This window comes from Lissotriton helveticus, chromosome 3_1 (genome assembly GCF_964261635.1).
Source record: "Lissotriton helveticus chromosome 3_1, aLisHel1.1, whole genome shotgun sequence".
NCBI classification, from domain to species: domain Eukaryota; kingdom Metazoa; phylum Chordata; class Amphibia; order Caudata; family Salamandridae; genus Lissotriton; species Lissotriton helveticus.
Genome location: NC_136061.1, coordinates 20,367,087 through 20,394,849, shown reverse-complemented (window position 1 = coordinate 20,394,849; position 27,763 = coordinate 20,367,087).

The window sequence follows — 27,763 nt, the reverse complement described above, 5'->3', positions numbered from 1 at the left end:
ACTTGGCAACATCCTCACCCGTCAGATTATCACATGGGGCATATTGCGCTCCGAAGTAGGCGGCAAAGCTCGCCGCTAGGCGGACAGGGTCAGTAATGGCTGTGCCATCTTCCGCCAGAAGACCGGGCAGGGTGACAGGGTTGATGCTATATTGGCAGAGTCTATAAAGCATAGAACTCGACTTGTCACCCCACTGGCAAATTCTGCTCCGTGTGGCCAGCCACGCCTGTCTGGCCTCGTCCAGCAGGACTGACGCGTAGGACTGCTGCGCTTGGAGTAGCAGTCGCACACCAATATCGTCACCCCCCCCACGACTCCGCCGCTCCAATGTCTCCACTTGTGCCGCAGCTGCCACGATCGCCTCTCGACGATCCCGACGAGCCGCAGAGGCCCAAGCGATATCCACCCCTCTCATCGTGGGCTTCAAAGCCTCCCACACCACGACCGCGTCGATATTATCAACAAGGTTCTCCCGCCAGTAGTGATCAATGGCTTCCCGGAGGTGCTTAACATAGCCAGGTTGCTGGAGATGCCATGAGGACATCCTCCATCGAAAGGGCTGTCGTGTCTTGAAAAGTTCTACGTCGAGCGAAACTGGGGAATGATCAGACAGCCCCCTAGGCAAAATCTCCACCGCACGCACTCTGCTCATGCACACTCGGGGAACAAACAAGTAATCCAGGCGAGAAAAGGAACCATGTACCGCAGACACAAACGTATATTCACGTGAAGTAGGGTGCATATGTCGCCAAGCATCCATCCAGCCCAGGGCATCACACATCGCTCGCAGCTTCGTAGAAGGAGGGGAGAGGGGAAGAGGGGGGTCTAGCCCTCCCGGCCCTCGGCGCCCCCTGCGGTCCATGCAAGCATCCATCACCTCGTTCCAGTCACCCCCAACCACCGCCAGGGACTCTTGGACATCCCCCCATACCTGGAAAATCCTCTCAGCCAGGGCCCATTGCAGGGGGGGGGGGGCATAAACACTCCCAAGAACTACGGGCTCTGTACCCACCGTGCCCCTGACAAACAAATAGCGACCCTGCGGGTCCGCCCACGTCTTCACATGTACGAAGTGCACCCTACGGTGGATCAGCACAGCCACACCTCTGGACCCCCTGGTAAAGCCGGCATGGTACACCTGGTGATAACCCATTCGCTGCAAACTGAGTGCTTTCGACCCCATCATATGTGTCTCCTGAAGCAGAAGCACATCGGCAGTGGCCCTCTTCCCCCAGCGCAAGACCGCCCCACGTTTCACCTTGTCTAACAACCCCCTGACATTCCACGTGACTACTCTTAGGGACTCCACTGGGAGCCTGTGCGTAGTATCAACCATAGTCAGATGGAGTCCGCCAGGAAGGCCCCTCGTGTCCACACCACCCACCACTCAACAACAGCCGCATATTCATAAAAAGCATGTGCATCCCCCCCTTGCCACCCAAACACCCAAAAACTGTAGGGGCTGCTAAAGCCAGTCCCATTCCAACTCCCCACACCCCCAACCCCCCTCCCCTACACCTCATAGAACCATGAAGCATCTGTCGCGGCATGGGCGATCCCAAGCCCAAAACAGAGGGCACAGGACCTACCATGCCAATGGATCCCAACTCCCTTAGGCCCATCCTCACTACCCCCCCCCCAAAAACAAACTCCTACAAGGTAGGAGTGGGACAGCCCCCAATCGGCTGTACCCGAGCCAGTACCCACCACCCCACTCAACTTCCACGAACATAGTAACAAGAAGACATCGAGGCATCAGGAAAGCGTCCAAGGCGCCGGGCCACCGCCCCCATTCCACTCAGTCTCAGTAGCCACGCTACCCAGCCAGGAGCACAGAGTACCTGAAAGCAGCAGTGTCACTTCCCGGACATGTCAGAGTCCTCGGGTCCGTGGCCTCCCGGCGCACCAGCGGCAGAGGCCGAACGCTTCCGCGATCTAGATCTCCGGTTTCTCTTACCCTTGGATGGGTGATCTCTGCGTTCCGGTGAGGAACCCCTCGAGGACCCGGGATTCAATCCCGGCTGGTCATGCGGCCGCAGCGCCACAGTTTCATCCGTCCAACGAAACAACTCCTCCGGAGTATCAAAAAACAATGTCTTGGACTGGAAAATCACTCTCAGACGAGCCGGGTACAGCAGGGAGTATTGGAGACCCAGACCGCGGAGCTTCGCCTTGGCATTCATGAAGGATTGTCGTTTCTGCTGCACGATTCTGGTATAGTCGGGGAACACCATGATCTTGTGATTTTCATAGAGGATGGCATCCTTGGACCTCGCCTCCCTCAGGATAACGTCGCGATCATGGTAGTTCAGTATCCGAGCGATCACCGCCCTGGGCCGCTCACCCTCCGGCGGCCGTTGGGTCAAGGCGCGATGGGCGCGCTCAATGATGAAGCACGAGGACAGGCCCTCCGGAGGCATCCAGCTCAGCAGCCACTGGGTAAGGAATTGCGCCATGTCCCCCTTCTCGCACCGTTCCGGAAAACCAACAAATCGGAGGTTGTTGCGGCGGGCGCGACCTTCAGCATCCTCAGCCCGCAGCGCCAGATTCTTCTGCACCGATTCCACCACCGCCAGCCGTTTCTTCAAGGACCCAACATCGTCCTCCACGACAGATATTCTGGACTCTGCCTCAGTAATCCGCGCACCGCATTCCGCAGGTCTTGGCGGATCAGGGTAACATCTGCGCCCACCGCGCCAATTTTAGCGTCCAGCATGTCCCGGGATTGGGTGATGGCGGCCATGAGCGCGGTATTATCCGGGGGGGGTGGTGGATGCTGACCCCCACCCGACGGGCCCAGTCCCCCAGTTGGCCCCGTGTATTTGTCGATGGTCGGTTGCTTGGATTGGCTGCCGCCCCCACCTCGGGTCATGATCGCCGCCTGTCCACGGGCCTCCAACAATCAACACAGCCGTGGCAATGGGGATCCCCACGCCCTTCGTCCACTCCAGTGGGGACTCCGTCCGCCAGGCACGACCCTCCACCAGAAGCGGGCAGCCGGCGTCCCCCTTCACGTCACGGTCCAGGCAAGGTATAGCAGGCACCGGGAAACACCCCCTCACCACTCGTGGCCTCAGGGCGATCGATGGGGCCCGTCCACTTGCTGCCCACCCGTGGGCCTGTCGTCCCCGCCAGCGGTGTCTGGGGGTCCAGGAGGGGGCGTCCACAACTCGCCGCCCTCCACAGGGTCTGCCGACTGACACCCCGCCGTGAAGTGGGCCTCCAATGCAGAGAGGCAGCAGCCAGGCGTCCTCCACGGTCAGGAGCTGCACCCAGCCATCCTCGGGCGGGAGTCGCGAAAATTGAGGCCCCGGCTTCGCCGGGTCCGCTAGGCCCCTCGTAGGCTGTGGGCGACCCTCGCCCCCTCAAGGCAGTGGCACTGCAGTCAGGTCACGGGGGGGGACTGATCCCGCCCCCGCTTGTCTTGCTGGGTCGGTAGCAGCCCAGGGAATGCGGCAAGGCCGCCGCGCCACTCAGGTGTCTCCCGGGCGGGGGGCGCCAAAATTGAGGTCCCGGCTTCAGCGCCGCACCAGGCCGCTCTCCGTCGCCAAGCGCCCCGCAGCAGTCAAGGCGCCTACGTCTCCAGTGACCGCACCGGAGGATGGCCAGAGCTCTCCGCAGCAATCGCCTCGCTCAGGGAGTGTGGCAGAGGCTCGGGGACAGGATAAGTGGACGGATAAGGCTCGGGCAAGCGGGAGCTCTAGGAAGCTGCGACCGCCATTGCCGCGCTCGTAGCCACGCCCCCGTGGGTGAGTAGTTTGAAGGTTATTGTCTTCTCTACAGGGAGCCAGTGGAGGTCTCGCAGGTGTTGGGTCATGTGCTTATGCCGTGGGGTGCTAAGGATCTAGTCTGGCTGCAGAGTTCTGGATGGTCTGGAGTTTTATCCAGAGATTGAGATTGAGAAATCTAGGAGACATGTCAACAATTTCAGCATTTCTCTGTGACCATATGCTGGGCTCCATTTACAATAATAATATCCGCTTTAACATGCCAGGAGTGTACCAAAAGGAATGAGTTTATGTCACAGCAGAAGGAAGCCAGATCTTTGTTAACAACATCAATTATTGTATCCGGTTTAACCGAGAAGTGTGCACAACACACTAACTATATTTTTTATTTTTCAACAATTTCTTTTATGTATTAACCCGATCCACGGATGCGCCACAAGGCCAGTTACCGGTGCTTTGGCAGGATTGTGGCTAAATAAAGGCTTGCTGTGGATCTGCGGATCTAATTGAATATGAAAAATATGCATATTTGTTGCTTTACAAGTGTGTGTCTGGAGGAGTGTGTAGGAAAGTGTATCCATATGTGGAAGACAGTATGTGTTCTGGTCTGTGTAAATGTGCGTGAGATTGAATATGTGAGGGTGTGTGGCTGTGTGGCTGTGTGTGTCTCTCAGTATGGAATTGTGTCTATGTCTGCATGTAGTTGTATGTGTCTCTCTTTGTGCATGGGAGTAGTGCATCCCTGTATGTATGTGTATAAAGGAAATTCAATGTATGTGTGTTGGTCTATGCCCCGGCCCCCTCAGCTCTTCTGAGAGCTGTGAGAGAGGCTTGTGCTAAAGCAAGCCTCTCTCCGTCTGTGCAAGGAAGAGAGGAGAAGGGTGCAAGGCAGAGAGGAGAAGGGTGCAAGGCAGAGGGGAGAAGGGTGCAAGGCAGAGGGGAGAAGGGTGCAAGGCAGAGGGGAGAAGGGTGCAAGGCAGAGGGGAGAAGGGTGCAAGACAGAGGGGAGAAGGGTGTAAGGCAGAGAGGAGAAGGGCGCAAGATAGAGAGGAGAAGGATGCAAGGTTGAGAATGGTGCAAGGCAGAGGGGAGAAGGGTGCAAGGTAGAGGGGAGAAGGGTGCAAGGCAGAGAGGAGAAGGGTGCAAGGAAGAGAGGAGAAGGGTGCAAGGCAGAGGGGAGAAGGGTGCAAGGTAGAGGGGAAAAGGGTGCAAGGCAGAGAGGAGAAGGGTGCAAGGTAGTGAAGAGAAGGGTGCAATGCAGAGAGGAGAAGTGTGCAAGGCAGAGGAGAGAATGGTGCAAGGCAGAGGGGAGAATGGTGCAAGGCAGAGGGGAGAATGGTGCAAGGCAGAGGAGAGAATGGTGCAAGGCAGAGGGGAGAAGGGTGCAAGGTAGAGGGGAGAGGGGTGCAAGGAAGAGGGGAGAAGGGTGCAAGGCAGAGGGGAGAAGGGTGCAAGGCAGAGAGGAGAAGGGTTCAAGGTAGAGAAGGGTGCAAGGCAGAGGGGGAGAAGTGTGAAAGGCAGTGGGGAGAAGGGTGCATGACAGAGAAGAGAAGGGTGCAATGCAGACAGGAGACGGGTGCAAGGCAGAGAGGGGAAGGGCGCAAGGCAGAGGGGAGAAGGTTGCAAGGCAGAGGGGAGAAGTGTGCAAGGCAGAGGGGAGAATGGTGCAAGGCAGAGGAGAGAATGGCGCAAGGCAGAGGGGAGAAGGGTGCAAGGCAGAGGGGAGAATGGTGCAAGGTAGAAAAGGGTGCAAGGCGGTGGTGGAGTAGGGTACAAGGGGGAGGGGGAAAAGGGTGCAAGGGGGAGGGGAGAATGGTGCAAGGCAGAGGGGAGAATGGTGCAAGGTACAAAAGGGTGCAAGGCGGAGGTGGAGTAGGGTGCAAGGCAGAGAGGCGAAGGGTGCAAGGCAGAGGGGAGAAGGGTGCAAGGCAGAGGGGAGAAGGGTGCAAGGCAGAGGGGAGAATGCTGCAAGGTAGAAAAGGGTGCAAGGCGGAGGTGGAGTAGGGTGAAAGGCAGACAGGAGAAGGGTGCAAGGCAGAGGGGAGAAGGGTGCAAGGCAGAGGGGAGAAGGGTTCAAGGCAGAGGTGAGAAGGGTGCAAGGTAGAAAAGGGTACAAGGCGGAGGTGGAGTAGGGTACAAGGGGGAGGGGGAGAAGGGTGCAAGGGGGAGGGGGAGAAGGGTGCAAGGGGGAGGGTGAGAAGGGTGCAAGAGGGAGGGCGAGAAGGGTGCAAGGGGGATGGTGATGAAGTTAAAAATGTGCCCCCCCTGGAAACATTTCTGCGGACGCCCATGGATCGCATACTACTTTGTGAGGGAGAGTGGGAGAGAGTGGAGAGAGAGCGAGTGGAGAGAGAGAGAGTGGAGAGAGAGAGAGAGAGAGAGAGAGAGAGAGAGAAAGAGAGAGAGAAGAGAGAGAGAGAGAGAGAGAGAGAGAGAGAGAGAGACAGTGGAGAGCGAGAGAGTGGAGAGAGAGTGGAGAGACAGTGGAGAGAGTGAGCGAGAGAGAGTGGAGAGAGAGAGAGTGGGGAGATAGACAGCGGAGAGAGAGAGTGTTATGTTATGTTATATATTTATTTCTATAGCGCACGGCTACTCCAAAGGAGTGTCCCGGCGCTTTATCGAGTGGAGAGAGAGTGGAGAAAGAGTGGAGGGAGAGAGAGTGGAGAGAGAGAGTGGAGAGAGCGGAGAGAGAGTGGAGAGAGAGTGGAGAGAGATAGAGTGGAGGGAGAGTGGAGAGAGAGAGTGGAGAGAGTGGAGAGAGACAGTGGAGAGAGTGGGGAGAGTGGAGAGAGAGAAAGTGGACAGAGAGTAGAGACAGAGTGGAAAGAGACAGTGGAGAGAGACAGTAGAGATAGAGAGTGGAGAGAGAGTAGAGAGAGAGAGAGAGAGAAGGGCGAGAGGGTGGATCGAGAGAGTGGCGATAGAGGAGAGAGAGAGAGAAGGGAGTGAGGGTGGAGCAAGGGAGTGGAGAGAGAGAAGAGAGAGAGAGATAGTGAGAGAGTGGAGAGAGAGACAGTAGAGAGAGAGTGGACATAGTTGAGAGAGAGAATGGAGAGAGTGGAGAGAGAGTAGAGACTGACTGACTGACTGACTCAGAGACTGAATACTGACTGACAGAGACTGACTGACTGAGAAACTGAGAGAGAGACTGGCTGACTGAGAGAGTGACTGACTGACTGATAGAGAGACTGATTGAGAGTGAGACTGACTGACAGAGAGAGAGAGACTGACTGACTGACAGAGACTGACTGACTGAGGTAGAGAGATATTGACTGACAGAGAGAGAGACTGAGAGAGAGAGGCAGAGACTGACTGACAGAGAGATAGACTGATTGACTGCGAGAGAGACTGACTAAGAGAGAGACTGACAGAGAGAGACTGACAGAGAGAGAGAGAGACTGACTGACTGAGAGAGACTGGCTGACTGAGAGAGACTGACTGGGAGAGAGACTGACAGAGAGAGACTGACAGAGAGAGAGAGAGACTGACTGACTGAGAGAGACTGACTGACAGAGAGAGAGAGACTGATTGACTGAGGTAGTTAGAGAATGACTGACTGAGAGAGACTGACTGACTGGGAGAGAGAGAGACTGACTGGGAGAGAGAGAGACTAAGAGAGAGAGAGAGACTGAGAGACTGACAGAGAAAGAGAGACTGACCGACAGAGAGCGAGAGACTGACTGACAGAGAGAGACTGACTGAGAGAGTGAGAGACTCACAGAGAGCGACTGACTGACAGAGGGACTGACTGACAGAGAGAGAGAGACTGACAGACAGACAGAGTCACTGACTGAGAGAGAGAGAGACTGGCTGACTGCAAGAGAGAGAGAACGACTGACAGAGGGAGAGAGAGACTGTCTGGAAGACTGACTGACTGAGAGAAAGCGGCTGAGAGAGAGAGCCTGACAGAGATACTGACAGAGAGAGGCACCATAGCTGCCAAGGTTTCAGATTGCTATGTGTGACACTTTCTTAAAATTGATGTAATCATGAGTGACATTTCAACCACTGTGAGTGACACTTTTTTCACGAGCAAAATCAAGCAATGAAATCAAGCACTGAAGACAAAGGAAACATATATATATCAGAAATGACACCCATTTGAGCAACAGGAAACTCTAAGAAATTCTTAAACCTGCTACATATCACCAGAAATCCAAGAGAACTAACCTAGTGCCCTTGTAAATGAATGGTAGTTTTGGGAATATGGGTTGCATCATTGGTACAATCAAGTACTTTTAACAGGGATATTTAACCCCTGCTCAGTGTGACCTTATTGCGGTATCCTTAATTTAATAATACCTTGTGTCTAGTAAAGTCACAACACTACACTGATGCGACTAGGTGGGGAAAAAATAATGCAGCTGCCGATGTCCTTCAGAAGTCTCTCTGTGTCAGTTACACTCTCTGGCTCAGCCGGCTGCATACACTCAGCTGCTGTACAGTAGCCAAGTCAGTCTGTCCTTAGTCACGACGCTGGGGGTGAGGAGCTCTCAATGCAGAACAGGTCCCAGTGGTACTGCTCGGCTAATGTGAGAGGCGGGCCGTGGACCTGCCCTAAAAAACACTTGCTTTGGCCGCCATAAGTGTGGCAGGGTATGCTCAGACGTGAGTCCCTTGCTCACTTTGCCACTGGATTCAAGCGGGCCGGGCTGAGGACGGCTGTAATGCCAGAAACCGGTCCTCGGAACCTTGTTTCCGGTCCAGGGAAGGCATGGCTTGGCAGTTCGAGCTGGACTGTTCCCATGAGGCACAGGGTCAGACTGATTTGCATGTAGCCATGTCTGAACTGGGGTGGCAGAGTGGGCTAAAGAACGGTGATGGATCAAACCCAGATCTTTTGACTGGGTGTGAGTGTTTGATTGGTTCAGATGCTCTGTTCATCGCCACCCCCTTTTTGTACCGCTTTGGCCGCCATAGAGGTGGCAGGGTATGCTCAGACGTGAGTCCCTTGCTCACTTTGCCTCTGGATTCAAGCGGGCCGGGCTGAGGACGGCTGTAATGCCAGAAACCGGTCCTCGGAAGCTTGTTTCCGGTCCAGGGAAGGCATAGCTTGGCAGTTCGGGTTGGACTGTTCCCATGAGGCACAGGGTCAGACTGATTTGGATGTAGCCATGTCTGAACTGGTGTCGTGGATTGGCAGCAGCGCAAGCATAAAATCGCCACTAACCTTTGCTCAGGATGTCCGGCAGAAACGACGTCTGACGCTAAGTTCCCCAGTCCCTACCAGCTACGGATCTCACAGCGAAAGGAACACTCACTGTGTGAACACGTACCCAGCCGGGAAAGGGTAAGTGGATAAAATAAAAAACAGGTAGTGATGAATCTTCAGGATCCCTCTGGGTCTGGTCAAGCGGTGGTAGAGAATAGACAAGGGCATCCCACCTGTTCGAGGAAGAGTAAGGAATATAGTTATCACCACTCCCTCTGTGCTTATGAATACCGCTAACCCCCCATTGGTGTTGACACTCACCAGAATCACACACCACCCAGGCTGGTTAGGAACAAACAACGGAACTCCTGCGGGACAGATAGCTCTCTGACTGCACAGGCATGAATGAATCCGGAGAATGGCTGATTTCCCTTTAGCTATGGAGTTCCGGACCGTTGCCTGCAGCGGTAAATAGTACAGATACCGTGACGGCTGTTACTGCACAAGCCGAACACGACCGTTGTCCAAGGAAGTGTGAGTGTAAACAAAAACAAAGAAGAAAAGAGTCTCTGTCTCTTTTGCAATGCAATCCCGTCCGGGACACAACAGGAAACCACGTCTCCCAGAATACCTCTCAGGAGAGAAGCGCAATGAATGAAGGCAAATCCCCGTCTTAACTGCAGACGCGTTCGCCCACAAAGACCTCCTAGGTATAAACAAGGTCCAGACACAGTCAGTCGCACTGTACCAAATAACTCCCTAACTAACTATGGTACAACGCGAACACAGTTTTTGCAACGGAAGCGAGCCCGCTTCCAATCGCCTCCGTACTTATCGGTAATGCAGACAACAGGTTTCAAGACGGCTTCGGCTCTTCGGTAGTCTTCAGGCTTCTAGCTGAAATCCGGCGGGGAACACCATCCGCCATTCCTACAGCCTCCGGATTGATTGACAAGCACCCTTCTGGAGGAAGGGAGGTGCTTAAATGAGCTAGGTCCCGTGACTCCTCTGACCTGTCCCTTGGCATGCTGGTTCTTGTAGTTCGTTCGGCCTGTCCTGCACACGCTCCCAGGCACACACCAGCGACGGGACTTTCCAAGCTGACCTGTACCCCGCCCCTTGGACCCAGCAATCGCTACAACTGGGGTGGCAGAGTGGGCTAAAGAACGGTGATGGATCAAACCCAGATCTTTTGACTGGGTGTGAGTGTTTGATTGGTTCAGATGCTCCGTCCATCGCCACCCCCCTTTTTGTACCTTTTTGTCAGTAGGGGCATCACTGGACCTGGGGGAACCTGCGCAGGAGTCTTAGGCGGTAGGGCCTAGGGGAGGAACCTATACCACTGGAAGTGACAGGGCCCAGGCACTGCCTTCTAAGTTGAGTAAGGGACTCTACCAAATCCACTGATCTGGCCCAGCGTGGGGGGAACCACCTGCAGTGATTTAAGGGAACCAGCCTGACCCTACGCCACCAACTCTGTCCCCCATTATTATCTATCCCCGCAAGGAGCTACCTGAGAAGGGCGCAGAAGCCATCAAGCGCCAAGAGAACACCTATTTACAAGAAGGACTGCTGGGGGATCAACCAGGTATTAGCGCTGTATCATCCACGCGCTCCCCTGCTCAGCCTGTGCCCCCCCTGTGCTGTCCTGCCACAGTTGTGTTGCTAAACTGCCTAACTGCCAGATACTGCCTTCCAAGCGCTCTCTTGCTGTGTCCCTGAGAAGCGCTGTACCCCTCAGAACTGCTGCAGGCCTAAGCGCTATAAGCGCTGCTGTGATCCCTGAGCGCCGCCCTGCCGAGAACTGTGCCTGTGAGAGTGCTGTGGCTCCAGGGCACGGCACCCCTAAAGCGCCGTGCCCCTTAAAGCGCTATTTCTTCACCGCTGCGGCCCGGGGTTACCTGCACTGCCCCGCGCTGTCTGGAAGTCCTCTGGGGGCCACGGAACACAGCCGCAGCCCGGGTGCCAGGTCGAGAAGTTGCTGCTGTCACCGCTTCCGTCCAGGGATTGCTGGCGCTGCCCCCTTGTCGTCGGGAAGCAGTCTGGGCCTCACTGTCACCGCCGCGGCCCGGCGCTTGCCTGGGGAGGCCCCCGGAGTCAGGAGAGGGCCGCCGTAGGGCAGCGCTAGGCCGTGCTAGGCCCCGAAGCCGCCACCAACATCACGTGACGGGGGCGTTGTCACAGACCCCGCCAGCGCTGCGTCTTGATTGGTTGCCTGGCCGAGCCCCTCGCAAGCCAGCCTCGGATTGGCTCTGGGGCCTGGCCCACATCAACACTGGCCCGCCATTGGCTGTAGGAACCGCTCCCCTCCACCGCCGCGTCCCGACTGGTCCCGCGACCGCAGGAGCTGCCTGAAGGCCCTGGACTGGTGCCCCTGTGCATGCGCGGGTTGCCGGAGGGCCGAAGCCCTTCCCTCACCAGCCGCGCCCGCCGCAAGAGGCCCACTTTGCTCCGCACTGCCGGGGGAGGAGGGCGGCAGGCACGAGTGGTAGCGGGGCCTCCCAGGAGCCGGGAGGGAGTCCCGTGACCGCCCCTCCCCCGAGGAAAGCGGGACCTGTGCCCTGTTGGCCCTGCTTAACCCCGCTTAACCCCCTGTGGGCCCACGAACAGAAAGGTGAGCGGGCAAAGGCCTACAAACCCCCTGAACTGGGCCAGAACACTATTTGGGCATTTGGTGACTGCATTGGTCATAGAGTTAACCCCTCGGTAGGGGACTGTTCTAAACAACCTGCCCTTAAGTAGGAGCTGAGAGGTAAATGCTGAATAGGCCATACTGTTTTATTGAACTTGCCTAGGCCCATGCTGAGGTTATGCCGCAGAGGGTATTGTGGTAATTGCTTATGAGACCCTGCTTTATCAATCCTGCTGAGGTCCCACGTTGATACCGAAACCTGCTTAATGAAATGTTGATTGAGTTCTCCTTGAATGAATTCCTTACCTGTGCGTTTATAATGAAATGTTGCCTGAGTCCTCATGAAATGGATGTACATGTGCTTACATTGAAATGTTGCTAATGAGTTAATGCTGAATTGATTACCCTGAATGATTTGCCAGCCCTGAATTTGATCTAGATAAAAGTATATTGATTTTAACAGAGCAGCTGGTGTGGTGTCAATTATTGCGTGTGTTTCCTGTCTCAGTGGGTGTGTGTGCTGCTCTGCTACTTCACACCTAAGCTTTCGGGTGCCTTCCTGCTCACGCCAAGCTTCCCCCGTGGAATTGGGGACCCCAGTTCTCACATTGGTGTTCAGCGGCAGGATAAGGACCTTTGGCTGTGCAGCACCCTCCACTGAGTCAGTGTGCGCCGCAATTTGACACCTGTTGTGTATGCAAGCTTACCAAATTGACCTCCATTGTCGAAAGTGAGTGCGCAGATTCCTGTTTTGACCTGTTACCTATGTCCTAGTGTCTCTCCTTTAAATTATCCGGGTCCCCATCTGTCAAGATGGAGTTTGACCTGGCCAACCTTGAAGCGTATACTGTGGTGCAGCTGAGGGACTTCTGTCAGGGAATGGGGGTGTCTGTTGGGCTAAGAGCCAAGGGAGAGGAGCTTCGGAAAGCCTTGAGGGCATGGTTAATGGCCCACCCGGAGGGGAGAGGGGATGGGGACAGGAGGGGCAGGACGCACAAGAGGAGGCGGGCACACCAGAAGAGCTAGACCTACTGAATATTGATATGAGTGAAAATATGTTGCCAGGAAGACGTTCCTGGGCAGGCAGTATGGTGTCTAGGAGGAGTGCGTCGCCAGAGGAGTATGAGGACAGGAGGAAGGAGAGGCAATTGAGATGGGAGCTTGCTAAGATGGAGAAGGAGAGGGAAGGAAGGAGATTGGCAATGGAAGAGAAGAAGCTTGTGCACAAGCTTCACCTAAAAAAGTTGGAGCTGCGAGCATTGCAGATAGGTGCGCAAGGGAATACAAATGGTGGCAGCGTACCAGAGGTTCCACGAGAGCCTAAGTTCTATCTACCAAAGGACGTGATAGCTAGTTACAGTGTGGGAGATGATATTGACAAGTGGTTGGAGACGTATGAGGTGTCCTTAGTAGCCCATGGGGTGCCCGAGAGTTACTGGGAGGGGGGTGGCCTGTGCCGATACATACCTCCCATAGTAAGGGACACACTCCAGACCTCAGAGAAAGCGGACCAAGTCAACTCCCCCCCCCCCATGAAGGAGGCGCAACTTAAGAAGTTTGGCCTCACCCCTGAACGGTATCGCCAGAGGTTCCGCAGCAGCCATAAGCTGCACACACAGGACTGGGTGTATTTCTTTGACTATGCCCGGAAGGGTTTAGATGGTTGGGTGCATGGCTGCGCCAACATCTGGTGCACCGCAAGCTGACTGACCCTCATGAGCTTACAGAAGAGGCGGATACCTGGGTTAGCACTTGGGGTGTCCCACAAGGGACCCGGGGGAGATGGCCCGAAAGGTGGACAGGGTTTTCCCCAGAAGAGAGAGGGGGGAGATAAAAGAAAGGAGTTCTCTCAAGGCCCACAAAATAGACAGCCTGGGAAAGGAGTATGTTCCCCACTTCAATCTGGATCCCCAAAGCCCACTTACCCTGACAAGAGTCAGCAGCCAAGAACTGTCCGGTGCTATGAGTGTGGGGAGGTTGAACACTACAAGGGGGATCCCTAGTGTCGCAAGAGATCCCCAGCCCCCACAGGAGGTAAGAGCCCCGGGGTGGCTAGGGTAGCACTGGGGAAGGAGTTGTCCCTAGATAAGGGAGGGGAGTGAACAGGCCTGACCCTGGTCTCACTCGGGGACAGAGAGATGGTCCCAGTGACACCCTTGCCATCAAACACTGCCAAATACCGGCAGAGAGTGCAGGTTAACGGACAGGAGGTGGAGGCTCTGAGGGACACAGGTGCCAGCATGACGACGGTGTTGAGGCAGCTGGTGTCCCCGGAGCAAGTGATCCCTGACGTATTCCATCCGGCCATACTGGCTGACGGCAGTCTGAGTCACTATCCTGTGGCTCAGGTTCCCTTTGAGTGGGGAAGAGTCAAGGGCCCATTGAGAGTTGCTGTAAGCCCTGCCTTGCCAGTTGAGTGTCTGCTCGGAAACGATCTGGAGTTTACCGCCTGGAAGGAAGTGGAGTTCCAAGCCCACACTGAAATGCTGGGGTTACCAGGATGGACTTGCATGGTCACGAGGTCCATGGCTGCCCGGCAAGGAACTCAACCCGGGTTGAAGCCTGATACTAAGGCCCAACCCAATGCTGGTCAAGAAGAGGATGTTGTGGAGGACACCCCCATGGGATGAATGGGGAGCCCACGGAGGTAACCCCGGAGTCCACAGAGGTGGATGTTGTTCCCGTGGGGGACTTGCCGACCCCTGCTGAGTGGCATGTGGAAGGAGGGCCTACCCGAGAGGAATTCTGTCGGGCGCAGAGAGAGTGCCCCACGCTTGAAATCATGCGGCAGCAGGCCGAAGCCCAAGCGACCAACCAGGAGGCTGGCAATTACCATGTGTACTGGGAGAATGGCCTCCTCTAGAGTGAGCCTAAGGCTCCGGTGCATGGATCCTCAAGGGCCTTTGTGGTCCCCCAGTGCTACCGGGCCTTCCTACTGGAATTAGCACATGAAATACCACTAGCTGGACACCTGGGTCAGGACAAAACCTTTGCACGGTTGGTCCCGCATTTCTATTGGCCCAGGATGCGAGTTGCCTCTGACACCTATTGTAAGACCTGTAAGACTTGCCAGGCGAGTGGCAAGACTGGGACTAAAGTGAAGATCCCTTTGGAACCGCTCCCGGTTGTCGGGACCCCTTTTGAGCGGGTCAGTATTGACATTGTCGGGCCGATGGACCCTCCGACTTCTTCGGGACACTGGTTCATTTTGGTGTTGGTGGACCACGCCACCCGGTACCCAGAGGCCATACCTCTGAGGACCATCGCTGCACCTGTGGTGGCACGGGCCTTGATAGGAATTTTTATCCGAGTGGGATTCCCCAAGGTCATGGTGTCAGATAGGGGCACAAATTTCATGTCGGCCTACATGCAGGTCATGTGGAAGGAGTGCAGAGTGACCTACCGGTTCTCCACTCCTTACCACCCCCAGACTAACGGGCTCGTAGAGCGCTTTAACAAGACCTGAAGGGGATGATCCGGAGCATGCCAGAGGACTTGAGGCGGAAATGGGACGTCCTCCTCCCTTGCCTGCTGTTTTCCTACCGCGAGGTGCCGCAGAAGGGAGTCGGGTTCAGCCCCTTTGAGCTGCTCTAGGGCCACCCCGTTAGAGGGCCCCTCAGCCTTGTGAAGGAGGGGTGGGAGAAGACTTCGAAGAAGCTTCCTCGTGACGGGGTCAACTACATGCTGGCATTCCGCAGCCTGATGGCCACGTTGTGGAAGGAAGCCTCAGACAACCTGGAGACTAGTCAAGCCGTCATGAAGGAGTGGTATGAGCCCAATGCTCGGACGGTGGAGTTGGATGCTGGACAGAAGGTGTGGGTCATGGAGCCTGGAGAGCTTAGTGCCCTCCAGGACCGGTGGACTCCTCAGGCTGTTGGAACTGGGAGAATAAGATGCAACCTTAGGGGCGTTTTTGATGTGAGGGGGAAGTGCGTTCCATAGTCTGGCTGTGGGGACTATGAATCTTCTGTCGCCCCAGGAAGATTTTATTGGTTCTGGGAACATTTATCAGATTTGCTGCAGAAGAGCAAAGGTGTCTGATAGGTTTGTAGGGGCATAGTGTTTTTTTTAGGAATTCTGGTCCTGTGTTGTTTACTGCCTTATAGGCGATATATAGGCCTTGAACTTTGTTCGGCTTCTGATGGGCAGCCAGCCGAGTTGAAGTATTAGACTGAATGTAGGTTTAAATTTCGGAGTGTTGGCCAGGATCCTTGCTGCTGCGTTTTGGACCATTTGCAGTTTGTTATGGACTCTTTCCTGGGCACTGAGAAAAAGACCATAACAATAATCTACCCTGGACATGACTAACGTGCTCATGAGAGTTCTTCCGGCATTTGGGGGAAGGTAGGATAGGAGTTTCTTTATCATTTTGATAGTATAAAATGTAGAGGAGACAAAGATGACACCCAAGTTTATGACTTTTGGCACGGGTGTTGGGGGTGGACCCAGTTCTGCTGGCCACCAGGATGGAGACCAGCTGGGTGAAAAGTTTCCAAAGATCATCACGTCTGTTTTTTCGGAGTTTAGTATGAGGCAATTATTTGCCATCCATGTGCTTATTGCGATCATTACAGTTTGGAAATTTGCTGCGACTTTTTCTCCATCATTGTGGGTCTCTATTACTAGTTGTGTATCGTCGGCGTATGTAGTCATACACATGCCGTGAGACTTGATGACCCTCGCTAAGTCGGACACATATATGTTAAATAAGGTTGGGCTTAGCGAGGATCCCGGAGGAACACCGCAAGGGAAGGTGAAGGGTGTGGATATGAAGTCGCCTAGCATTACTGAATGGGAGCGATTGGAGAGAAAGTATGTTAGGAAGGCTTTGGCTTTATTTGTAATCCCTGTGGATGAGACACGGTCGATAAGTGTGGTATGATCGACCGTGTCAAATGCTGCTGATAGGTCAAGTATCCTCCCTAATCAAGTATCATTCTGATCTCGTCGGAGGCTCTGATGAGGGCTGTTTTGGTACCGTGGCCCTTTCTGAATCTGAATTGGGTGTTGTCTAGGAGATGGTTTTCGTTAATAAACTGAGACATCTGGAAATTGATTATTTTTTCAAAGATTTTTGCAGGGAAGGGAAGACAGGCTATGGGTCTATAGTTTTTGGTTTCTGTGGGGTCGAGGTTATGTTTCTTTAGTAGTGGTTTAATAACAGTTTTTTTCAAATGGATGGATAGGTTTCCGTGGTGAAGATAGAGTTACAGATATTGGCTAGTACTGGGGCAATGATCTCAGGTATCATATTTAGTATGGTGGGGGGGCATGAGTTATTGGGGGATCCTGATTTGATGGAGGTGATGTGACCTAGGATTCTGTCCGGTGTGACTTGGGTGAATTCCTGAAGGGAAGGAAGAGTGCTGCTCTTGGAGAGGCCAGAATGAGAGAAGAGGAATGTGTTGGTGTTATCGGTAGGATCAATATTCTGTTTGTTGGTAGAAGAATTGGCGGCAAAGTTAGTATAGATATGACTAACTTTTTCTTGAAAGAATGTGGTTAGAGTCGCAGTGTGGTTGAGTGAGATTTATGGATGGGACGGGTTTGGGGCCGGATAGTCTAGTGACGACCTGAAACAGCTGTTTGGTGGAATCTTGTGCTGCTTCGATTTGATTAAGGTAGTACTTACTTTTTTCAGTGATTATGAGGTGTTTGTATTTGGTAAGTGCTAACTTGTATAGTGTTTTCTCGGTTTGGTCGTAGTTCCGACGCCACTGTCTTTCTAGGTTTCTGCATGCTTGTTTTTCGAGCCTGAGGGCTTCTGAAAACCATGGGGCTGAAGGTGTTTTTCGAGGTGTTTTTCTGCGGGACTAAGGTATTGAAGGCTGAGTGGAGCCATTGAGTGTATTACAGAGCTGCTGTCTCAGGTTCATGCAGTGAATCTTGTTGGGAGGATAGGAGATGTGATTTGAGGGCAGTAGGGGAGATGCTTTTCCAGGCCTTGAATTGTTTGTGGGAGGGTGAATTGGTTGATTAGAGGTGTGATTTGTTATGTGAATATTGAAAAAGATTGCACAATGATCTGTCCAGGGGAAGGGGAGAATTTTTCCTAGAGTGATTTGCTTATTGTTAGTGATTAGACCGTCCAGAGTGTGGCCTGCTGAGTGGCTGGGTTTTGTTAGTAATTGAGAGAGTCCCATTGCTTCTAGTTCTGCTAAGAAGGGTGATGTGTCACATTCATTGTGTGCTTCCAGGTGGAAGTTGAAGTCCCCTAGAATGGTGAAGTTGCTTACTCCAGATAAGGGTTCTAGGAGATGCCTTATAGAAGAGAGGAACTTGGCACGAGGCCCCGGTGGGCAGGAAAGGAGATTGCCTTTGAATTGAAATTGAAAAGGGATTTATCCAGCGCGACATTGCCCATAGGCGTCAAGGTGCTAACGATGGTATAGGCTGTGAGGTAGGGGGAAGGAATTACAGATAAGTCTCCCTGAAGAGCCAAGTCTTCAAGGCCTTTCGAAAGAGAGAGTAAGCCGACTGACCTTTAATATCCGCCGGAAGGGTATTCCAGATCATGGGGACAAGGGAGTGGAAAGACCTCCCGCCCCATCTGGCTTTGTAGATTCTGGGGATCACAAGAAGATTTTTGTTGGCAGATCGAAGGACCCTACCAGGGGTATAGGGTATTAACAAGGATTTGAGATCTTCCGATCCACCGGCATACAAGGCACGGTGAGTAAGACAAAGAATCTTGAACTCTATCCTGGCCTGCATAGGGAGCCAATGAAGATCCCTCCTGATGGAGGTTGCTGATAAGAGTCTGGGGGCGTCAGCGACAAACCGAGCAGCTGCATTTTGTACCACTTGCAGGCGTTGTACCTGCTGTTTATTGATACCCAGGTACAGTGCATTACAATAATCTAACCTAGAGGAGATTAGTGCTACTGTAACAGTTTTCCGGGCCCCTGGGGAAAGATAATGCACCAACTTCCTCAGGGTTCTAAGGGCTGCACAACAGGTGGAGATCGTCCTGCTGACCTGTTTGTCGAAAGAGAGTTTATTATGGAAAATGACACCCAGATTTCGAGCGGACTGGGAGGGCTTAGGACAAACTCCAAGAGCAGGAGCCCACCAGTCCAATGACCATATCTCTTCCTTGCCTCCGAAGGAGTATGCGTGTGTAAGTGATATTGAGAAGGAAAAAGCTTCACAGGTTTTGATAGGGTTCATTCAGTTCTTATTGCATAGTGTTCACGATAAATAAGGGCCAATCCACCGCCCTTTTTTGAGGTTCTATCGAGTCGACTGACAGAGAACCCGTCTGGGGTTACTGTGGCAAAGACCGCTCCTGATGATAGGTCTCCCCAAGTTTCTGTTAGAAAAAGGAGATTGAGTTTAAGGTTTTGTAGGAGATTTAATAGTTCATATTTGTGTTTGGGTAGGGAGCGAGCGTTAATGAGAGCTGATATGATTGTAGTATGATTGCTGGGGGGGACGGGGGGCCTGTGGAGGGATGTCTTTGTGCGGTATTTACGGTAAAAGGACCGTTAGGGCCGTGTGTTGAAGTTTGGGTGGGAAAGACTTCCAGAATGAAGAGGGGACATGTCTGTTTGTTATAGAAATTGTTGGATATGTATTTCAGTTGGTTAGCTGTATATGATATGAAGTTGGTGTGGGGTTTTGGTTGTGAGGGACCGGGGGGTGGCCCTGGGTCCAGTCCAGGCACGGACGGACGCTAACGGACCGGGCCCAGGAAATAAACACATACGCTGTGATACAAAGTGGGTGCCATTATCAGTGACAATGACCTCAGGTGAACCCTCCACCACAAATACATCTTGCGGAAACTCAGTAGCATTGTCAGTAGTTGCCCCATCACAAAAACAGCAGTACATCCACTTGGCATAGTAATCCACTAAAAGAATCATGTACCTACTACCAGATGGCAACATTTCATTTGGGCCTGAAAAATCCGACCAACTTTGTCCCAAGGATTCTGAGGAAATGGGACAGGATGCAGTGGGGTAACCAAGGTTCAGACAAGAAACATTCCGCACATTTTTCAATGGCAGCTCTAGCTTGAGATTCCAGAGATGGCCACCAATAGCACCGTTTTAGGCATTGACAAGGTTTGGTGGCACCTTAATGTACCTGGTGGGCTTCCCGAATAATTGTCGTACGTAGAAGCTCGGGGGGAGAACGAGATCATGGCGCATGACCAGGCCTTCAACTACAGACAATTCATCAGCCACATGTGCAAAATTTCTTACTTCTCCAGAAAGAGTTTTGCAGTAAGAGAAGCAACTGGTAATGAATTTCTTGACCTGGAAGAGAGTCACATCCTTAGCGTAAGTATCACACAATTCACTCTCTGATATAGGTGCGCACTCCAACGCAGCATCAACAGCTGCTGCCACACACTCCAAATCTTAAGTTTCATCTGCTCTTCATTTCACACCATCCTAGACAAACAGTTTGACCTAAAATTATTTCCACCAGGTAATAATAATAATAGGGAATCTTATAAAGCGCCTGGTTACGCACACCGGCGTGTCCCCACGCTATGAAGAGTAGAACAGACATGCCCCCCACTGTGCTCACTGCGCCAAGTAAGTGTTTGATAATGAAATTATACTATTGCCGTTTAGACAGCAGACAAACTGATCTGGCAGAGGCTTTGTTCGCACCACTGCTACTAAGCATGTGCACGAGTGACTTGAGGTCAGTGTATATTTCTCGCCCTCAAATGTAAGGTTGAAACACCTGCAATGGCTTGGTGGTCAATGGTGCTGTAGTGTGTTTCTGCTGGTTGCAGGGATCTGGAGGCAAAAGTGACTGTGTGTTCTTTACCTGCACCCATTGCCATAAGACCACCCCAAGACCAGTGAGACTGGCATCAACAGTCACAAAACATTTGTGACGATCTTGAAATGAATTTAAGGCCGTAGAGTCTTCAATGAGCTTCTTGACACCGTTTAAAGTAACAAGTGGATCATCTGTCCATACAAACGTGGATCTTTTTCTTAGGGCTTGCAGAGGTTCTATAGTTTCTGCATAACCACGCTCAGAAGGGCATAGTATTCTGGGAGACCTAAAAAAGAACTCATAGCCACTCTGTCTGTAGGTGGCGCAGAATCCGTAATGCCTTTAATAAGCGAGAATTTGGGTTTGGTACCCTCAGAGGAAAGCGTATGGCCTAGATACTCAATCTCCTTAACCGCAAACTTGCATTTCTCACGCCAGACAGTCATACCAGACTTAGTAAGTTTAGTTAGGACTCCGACAAGAGTATGATCATGTTCTACCCAACAGCCAACACATACCTGATATCATCCTGGTAAGCTTGTACTCCAGGGATGTCCATCAGCTTCTGGAATACACTGGCAGTGGATGCCAATCCAAAGGGTAGCCTACGGTACTTGTATGAACCAAAAGGAGGCACGAAAGTGGTGAATTCCTGGAACTCAATGCTGGGGGGCATTTGGTGGTATGCTGACTCCCGGTCTATGATGGAGAAAAATATTGCTCTTCCCAAGTTAGCCAGGTCACGAATCTTAGGAAGGGGATGGCAATCCACTAGTATGTTGCAATTAAGTGAGCGCAAGTCAGCACACAATCTGACCTCTTCCGGGCCAAAACAATGGGAGAAACCCATTCTGATTAACTGCAAGGTGTAATGATGCCCTCAGAACACAAGCCCTTTAGAACACCTTTCGACTCCTCCCTGGCGCTCAAGGGTAAAGGCGCACTTTATGCACCACAGGTTGGGTTCTTGGCTTGAGACAAATCTGATGCTCACAACCAATGACAGTTCCCACTGAACACTGAATAAAACTGTTTAAGGATACTATTAACATCAATGTCTGAAAAGAAAGAGTTGGTCACCATATTCACATTATACTCTACATCGTGTAAATAGTCAGTCAGGACCGCGCCCAGCGCCAGAACCTTGGCCCCCGCAAACGCCACAACACCCGACTCTGATACAATGCCACCACCCTCCACGCTCTCAACACCGGACAAGCACATTCCTGCTTCCAGGCCGCCCCGAAGCCCACCAAAGGACCCATCTCCTGTCGAAGTGCAGCTTCACCAGCAGCAGACCCGCCAATCCACCCACCAGGACAACATGCAACCACCTCAAATGCATACTCCTGAACACCCGCTCCGCACTCAAACACAGCATCAAACTCTGGGACCTGCTCGACACATCCTCCCTGGACGTCGCCTTCCTGACAGAGACCTGGATGAACGACTCCTCGGCACCCGACATCGCCATAGCCATCCCAGACTGTTACAAGAGCACCCACAGAGACTGCACCAATGGAGTAGGTGGTGGAATCGCCATCATCCACAAATCCTCCCTCAAGGTCTCAACCAACTCCGACGGCACCCTCAACACCGCCGGACACCTGCACTTCCAGATCCACACTGATCCCAACACCACCCTCAGAGGAACTCTGATCTACAGGCCCCCCCTGACACCGCCCACAGTTCAGCGACTCCATCGCCGACTTCGTCAGCACGCACGCCCTTGCGTCCATGGACTACATCCTCCTCGGGAACCTGAACTTCCACCTCGAGAAAAACAACAACACCAACTCCACCACCCTGCTCGACAACCTCGCCAACCTCAGACTCAAACAACTCATCACGACTCCCACCCACTCCGCTGGCCACACACTTGATCCCATCTTCTCCGCAAGCTCCCATGTCTCCTTCAGCCACATCACCGACTGATTATCGCTGCGTCCACTTCACCTACGAGAAGCCTACCACACACCACCACACCCACCAGTTCCCCAGCCGCTGCTGGAGCAAAATCACCGAAGACCAGCTACACACCGCCCTCGCCCGCATCCCACCCACAGACCCCACCGACTCCGCCGCCGCCGCCAGCAACCACAGACGCTGGATTGAAGACTGCGCCAACACCCTCCAGCTGGTTCACCGGGGACCTTCAGACCTCCAAGCAAAACTCCCGAAAGCTGGAGAAGAAATGGTACCACGAACAGACACCGGAGAACCTAGCAGCGCACAAGAACGCTACGTGCCAACATCATCACCTCATCAGATCCGCCAAAAAGACCTCCTTCAAAGACCGCCTCGACAACAACGCACACAACAGCAAAGAGCTCTTCAATATTGTGAAGTAACTCTCCAACCTAAGCTCCAGCACCAACGACATCCCACCTACGCAAGACCTGTGCAACTCCCTGGCCTCCTTCTTCCACCGCAAATCGCAGACATCCACGACAGCTTCACCAACCAGGCCACCACTGCAGCCAACGACACCTCATACCCCACGACCACCACCCACGACGACACCCTTCTCACTTGGACCAACATCAATGACAACAATACCATCAAAACCATGAGCACCATCCACTTTGGCTCCCAATCAGACCTGTCCATTAACCACATCTTCAATAAAGCCAGCACCACCATCACACCCCACCTCCGCAAAGCCATCTACAGCTCCTTCGAGACCACGACGTTCCCGGAGAGCTGGAAGCACGCCGAGATCAACACCCTGCTCAAGAAACCCAAAGCAGACCCCAAGGACCTCAAGAACTTCCGGCCCATCTCCCTGCTCCTGTTCCCGGCGAAGGTCATTGAGAAAACCGTCAACAAACAGCTGACCTGCCACCTCGAGGAGAACAACATCCTGGACCTGTCACAGTCCGGGTTCCGCAGCAACTACAGCACCAAAACGGCCCTAATCGCCACCACCGATGACATTAGGGCCCTGCTGGACAACGGCGAGACCGCGACCCCCATCCTCCTGGACCTATCAGCCGCTTTCGACACAGTCTGCCACCGCACCACTGCGCACTCACCTCCACGACGCAGGAATCCAAAGCAAAGCATTGGACTGGACCACCTTCTTCCTCACCGGCAGAACACAGAGCATCCCCTCCCTCTTTTCCGATCCGAAGCCACCAAGATCACCAGCGGCGTACCCTAGGGATTCTCCCTCAGCCCGACGTTGTTCAACATCTACATGGCCCCACTCGCCCACGTCGCCAGACTGCACAACCTCAACATCATCTCCTACGCTGACGACACACAACTGATCGGCTCATTCACCAAGGACCCTCTCACCGCCAAAACCAACCTCCACGAAGGAATGAAAGCCGTCGCCGAATGGATGAAGAACAGCTGCCTGAAGCTGAACTCGGACAAGACGGCGGTCCTCATCCTCGGCTCCACCCCTTCTGCCTTGGACGACTCCTGGTGGCCGCCCGCCCTGGGAGCAGCACCAAAACCCACCAACCATACACGCAACCTGGGATTCATCCTCGATTCCACACTCTCCATGACCAAGCAAGTCAATGCCATCTCAACCACCTGTTTCAACACTCTCCGCATGCTCCGAAAGATCTACAGGTGGATCCCCACCGACACTAGAAGAACGGTCACCAAGGCCCTCGTCAGCAGCAGATTGGACTATGGAAACGCCCTCTACGCAGGAGCCCCGGCCAAACAGCTGAAGCGACTGCAATGCATAAAGATCGCCTCTCCACGCCTAATCCTCGACATCCCTCGCCACAGCCACATCACACCCCACCTGAGAGACCTACACTGGCTTCTCGTCAACAAGAGGATCACCTTCAAGCTCCTCACCCACACACACAAAACACTACACAACTCCGGACCAGCATACCTCAACAAACAGCTCACCTTCTACACCCTGGACCGCCAGCTCTGCTCCGCCAACCTCGCCTTCGCCACCGTCCCCCACATCAGGAGAGTGACCACCGGCGGCAGATCATTCTTCTACCTCGCCGCCAAGTCCTGAACACCCTCCCCATCCTCCTACGGCAGACTGAAGACCTACTAACCTTCAGGCGGCTACTCAAGACCTGGCTGTTCGAGTTGTAGCAGCATCCCCCTCCCACCTCCCCCAGCGCCTTGAGACCCTCACGGGTGAGTAGCACGCTTTACAAATGTCCTGATTGATAGATTGATTGAGCCCGAAGTTCATCAACAACTACAGGTTCACCCGCCCATTTTGGCCCAATCTTGCCAACTGATAATGTTTCTCCCTCTGAGACCAACATATACTTTGCTGACTGTATGCCTGCCTAAATATTGTGATCTGGGGAATGAAAATACCCAAGCATATAAATCCGCGTCTCCCCAAATGCTTAAAGGCTGACATCAGATTGCGTAAGAACAATTCCACTCTTCCAATTTTGATGTAAGGGAACATCTGACAAAATGGTTATTGAAGAGCCTGATTCAGCCATAACCTGAATAGGGACATCCTCAAAAATCATCTTTCACCAAGGTCCTTTGACCTTGCATACATGAACCGAATTGTCTCTCATAGTTAGAACAACATTACTACATTTTTCGGAACAACTGCTTATGTCTTCAGTGACTTCAATGCTGTTGACCTTTGTGAATTTTTTTCCCGCATCCGCAAATGGCCAATTTTCTTACATGACATGCATCTTATGCCAACTGCAGAACAATTGGAAACACTGCTAATGACCACAACTGAAGCACACCAGAGACTTCCTAACAGGCTGCTTGGAAGACTTGTTGCCAATGTTCACTGGCACAGAGATTCACCCTCAACCATGTGTACACTATGAAGTGTTTGACCTTCATGGAGGGCTCTAGAAGAAATCATGGCACGTTCAAATCTTTTAGCTATGTCAATAGTTTCTAATAAAGTAGGATTCCTGCAGCTGAGCTACCGTTCTTGAATTGTCTTCGAGAAACAAGAAAAAAACAAATTGGTCTCGAACGCAAATGTCTGTGGTTGCGCCACAATCACAAGTTACAGCTAAAATCCTCAGAGCGGCAATATATTCCTCCACACCCTCATCAGCACTTTGTTTACATTTGAAAAGTTGTGGCGCTCAAGCATAATGCCAGGTTCTTCAGAGAACTGCTTGCTTATGCGCGCTAAAGCTTCTTTGTAAGAAGTCCAAATCAACGGCAAAATGACAACTTTGCGTGCTGGTGGAAATTTCACTGCATCCATTGCAACAAGATAGTTTTCAAAGATCCTTTACCACTGATGCCACTTAATTAAAAGTTTGCCAAGTGTTCGTGAAAATGGAGGTGGCTGTTGAAACCGTCGAGTGGAAGACATTTAAAAAACTAACATAAAGATGGTAAACTTCGTATAAAAGGAACTTGAAGAGAAGGCTCTGGAAACAACTTATTCTCAAAGCACATGCATTGGACAAAGGTAAAGAGTAGACACAAAATCACAGTACTGTTCATAAAATGCTGGCCTGAAGAGTTTTTCATGCGAAAAAAATCAGTCCGCAAGCCATAGCCGACTCGTGGTCATGGAAACCTTCACAAATAAATTGAGACCCATGCAGGAGCATCTCAGCTCAAACGCGCGTTACTGGTTGCCATGAAACCCTCCCAGAGTCAAGGTGAAGGTGAAGCCAGAGCGCGTCAGCTCTAGCACGCGTTGCTTACAGACAGCGCCCACTCAGTAATGGCAAGAAAGAGGGGCCCAAAACAGTAACTTTAATTGAAGGAGCCGCCCAGTCTGACCAGGAAACAGGTTCGTAGGGGACAAAACAGCAAACAAGCAGGAATGGGAAACACGAAATGTCAGTGTGAAATGGGGAACACCTGGAAAATCCAATCTTCGGGGGCGGGTGTATCAAGAATCTTATTCTCGCCAAGATGAAGCAAGAGGAAAGGTGAGAGTAAGATAGAAAGGTGGGTTTATTGCCAAATGTGAATGTACGCCCATGAGCGGGAACATCCAGCAGCGGCGAGTGTCGTCTGCAAGGAGCATCGCAGCTCTTGATCCTGCCCGAGCGTGGAACACAACTTAAACATACACATGTGCATGTCGGCAAGAAACAGTGTGGTCACGCGAGGAGGCGAGACCATTTATAATACAATGGAAGTGTGGTCTAGCGGATATGTGAGACCACTTTTAAATAAACTACAGTTATTTTAATCTTTGAACTTTTTCAGTGAATTTCTGTTTTTTATAAAGATAAAGTAAAGTTTTATTACCATAAACAGAGCCAAGCGTCCGCAGATCATGGCCTGTAGGCTTGCGCTGCAGAGGGGTGTCCGAAGGCCAGGGCCTGCAGCAAAATGTCTACAGGCAGCCAACCCCACACTGCGCACAGCCTTTGGCTATGCACAGCTGGGGTTGGCCAGAGAGCCTGGTTGCAGCCAACGCACCAAGAGACAGCCAATCTCACCGCAGACAGCCACCTCATCATGCACACGACCTTTCGGGGACTCCATCCCCTGGGACTAAAACAATTTTAAAAAGGGAGGAGTCGGAGGGGGCCTCCCCCCCCGATCCTTTATGGCCGTGAGACCCCATCCTCCAGGCCCGCGCATTATTTAAAAGTGGATGGGAGCTCTGCGGCCCCTTCCCCAAACCTTTACTAGGACAGGGGTCCCTATCCCCCTTAGCCATGTGTTGTTTTGCAAAGAGGAGGGGGAGCAACACAGCCGATATCTCCGAGCCTTCTCAGGCTTCAGGGGCCCCATAGCCAACCCAATCTTTTTCTTTTAAAGAGGAAGAGGCTGTGCGGCTTCGCTTCCTGAGCCTCATGACTCCCTAGGAACCCCAAAGCGTCTAATTATTTTAAAGGGGAGAGGGGCCACGCCCTCTTCCTAAGGGCCCCTCTTCCTGAGGCTTATTAGGCCCCGGCGACCCCATCCCCAGGGCAATATATTTTCTAAAGGCAAGGAGGGGGCCGTGTAGTCCCACTCCCCAAACTTATTATGGCAGCCGGTAACCCAGCCTTTGGGGCCTGCCTTTATTACAAGTGGCTGCCCCGATGCCCACACAGGGATTCCACCAGGCACACGTTGGGGACTGCTGGGGGAGCCCCAGGGCCCATGCGGCCCCAGCCCACTTCAGGGAGCAGCTATTTGTGCTGCTCCTTCCGGGCGGGAGAAATAAGTTGTTCTGTTTCCCTGTTGAAAGAGAATACAAGTCTGCTTCCAGCTGGCAGGAGCATTTTTAAAGCGCCTACCCGCTGGGCACTGACTTTGGGTTTGCTCCAGTTTGGCAGGTGATTCAGAAATGTTCCTGCCAAGTAGGAGCAAACACATGTTTCTCTGCTAGTGGGCTGGGCTCTGCAGGGACACAGCAGGTGAGCTGGCCCTGGGAAATGGGATCCCTGGGGCCATTAACGGCTTGGGGAGGGTGGCCATGCGCCCCACTCTCCTTAGTTGAAGAATACAGCCCAAACCACCATTTTGTTTTAAGTTATCATCTGATAGCGGCAAACATTGCCTTTTTTATTTTTTAGAATGTGGGGTTGGGGTGGTCCCTCTGGGTCCCCCCATGGGACC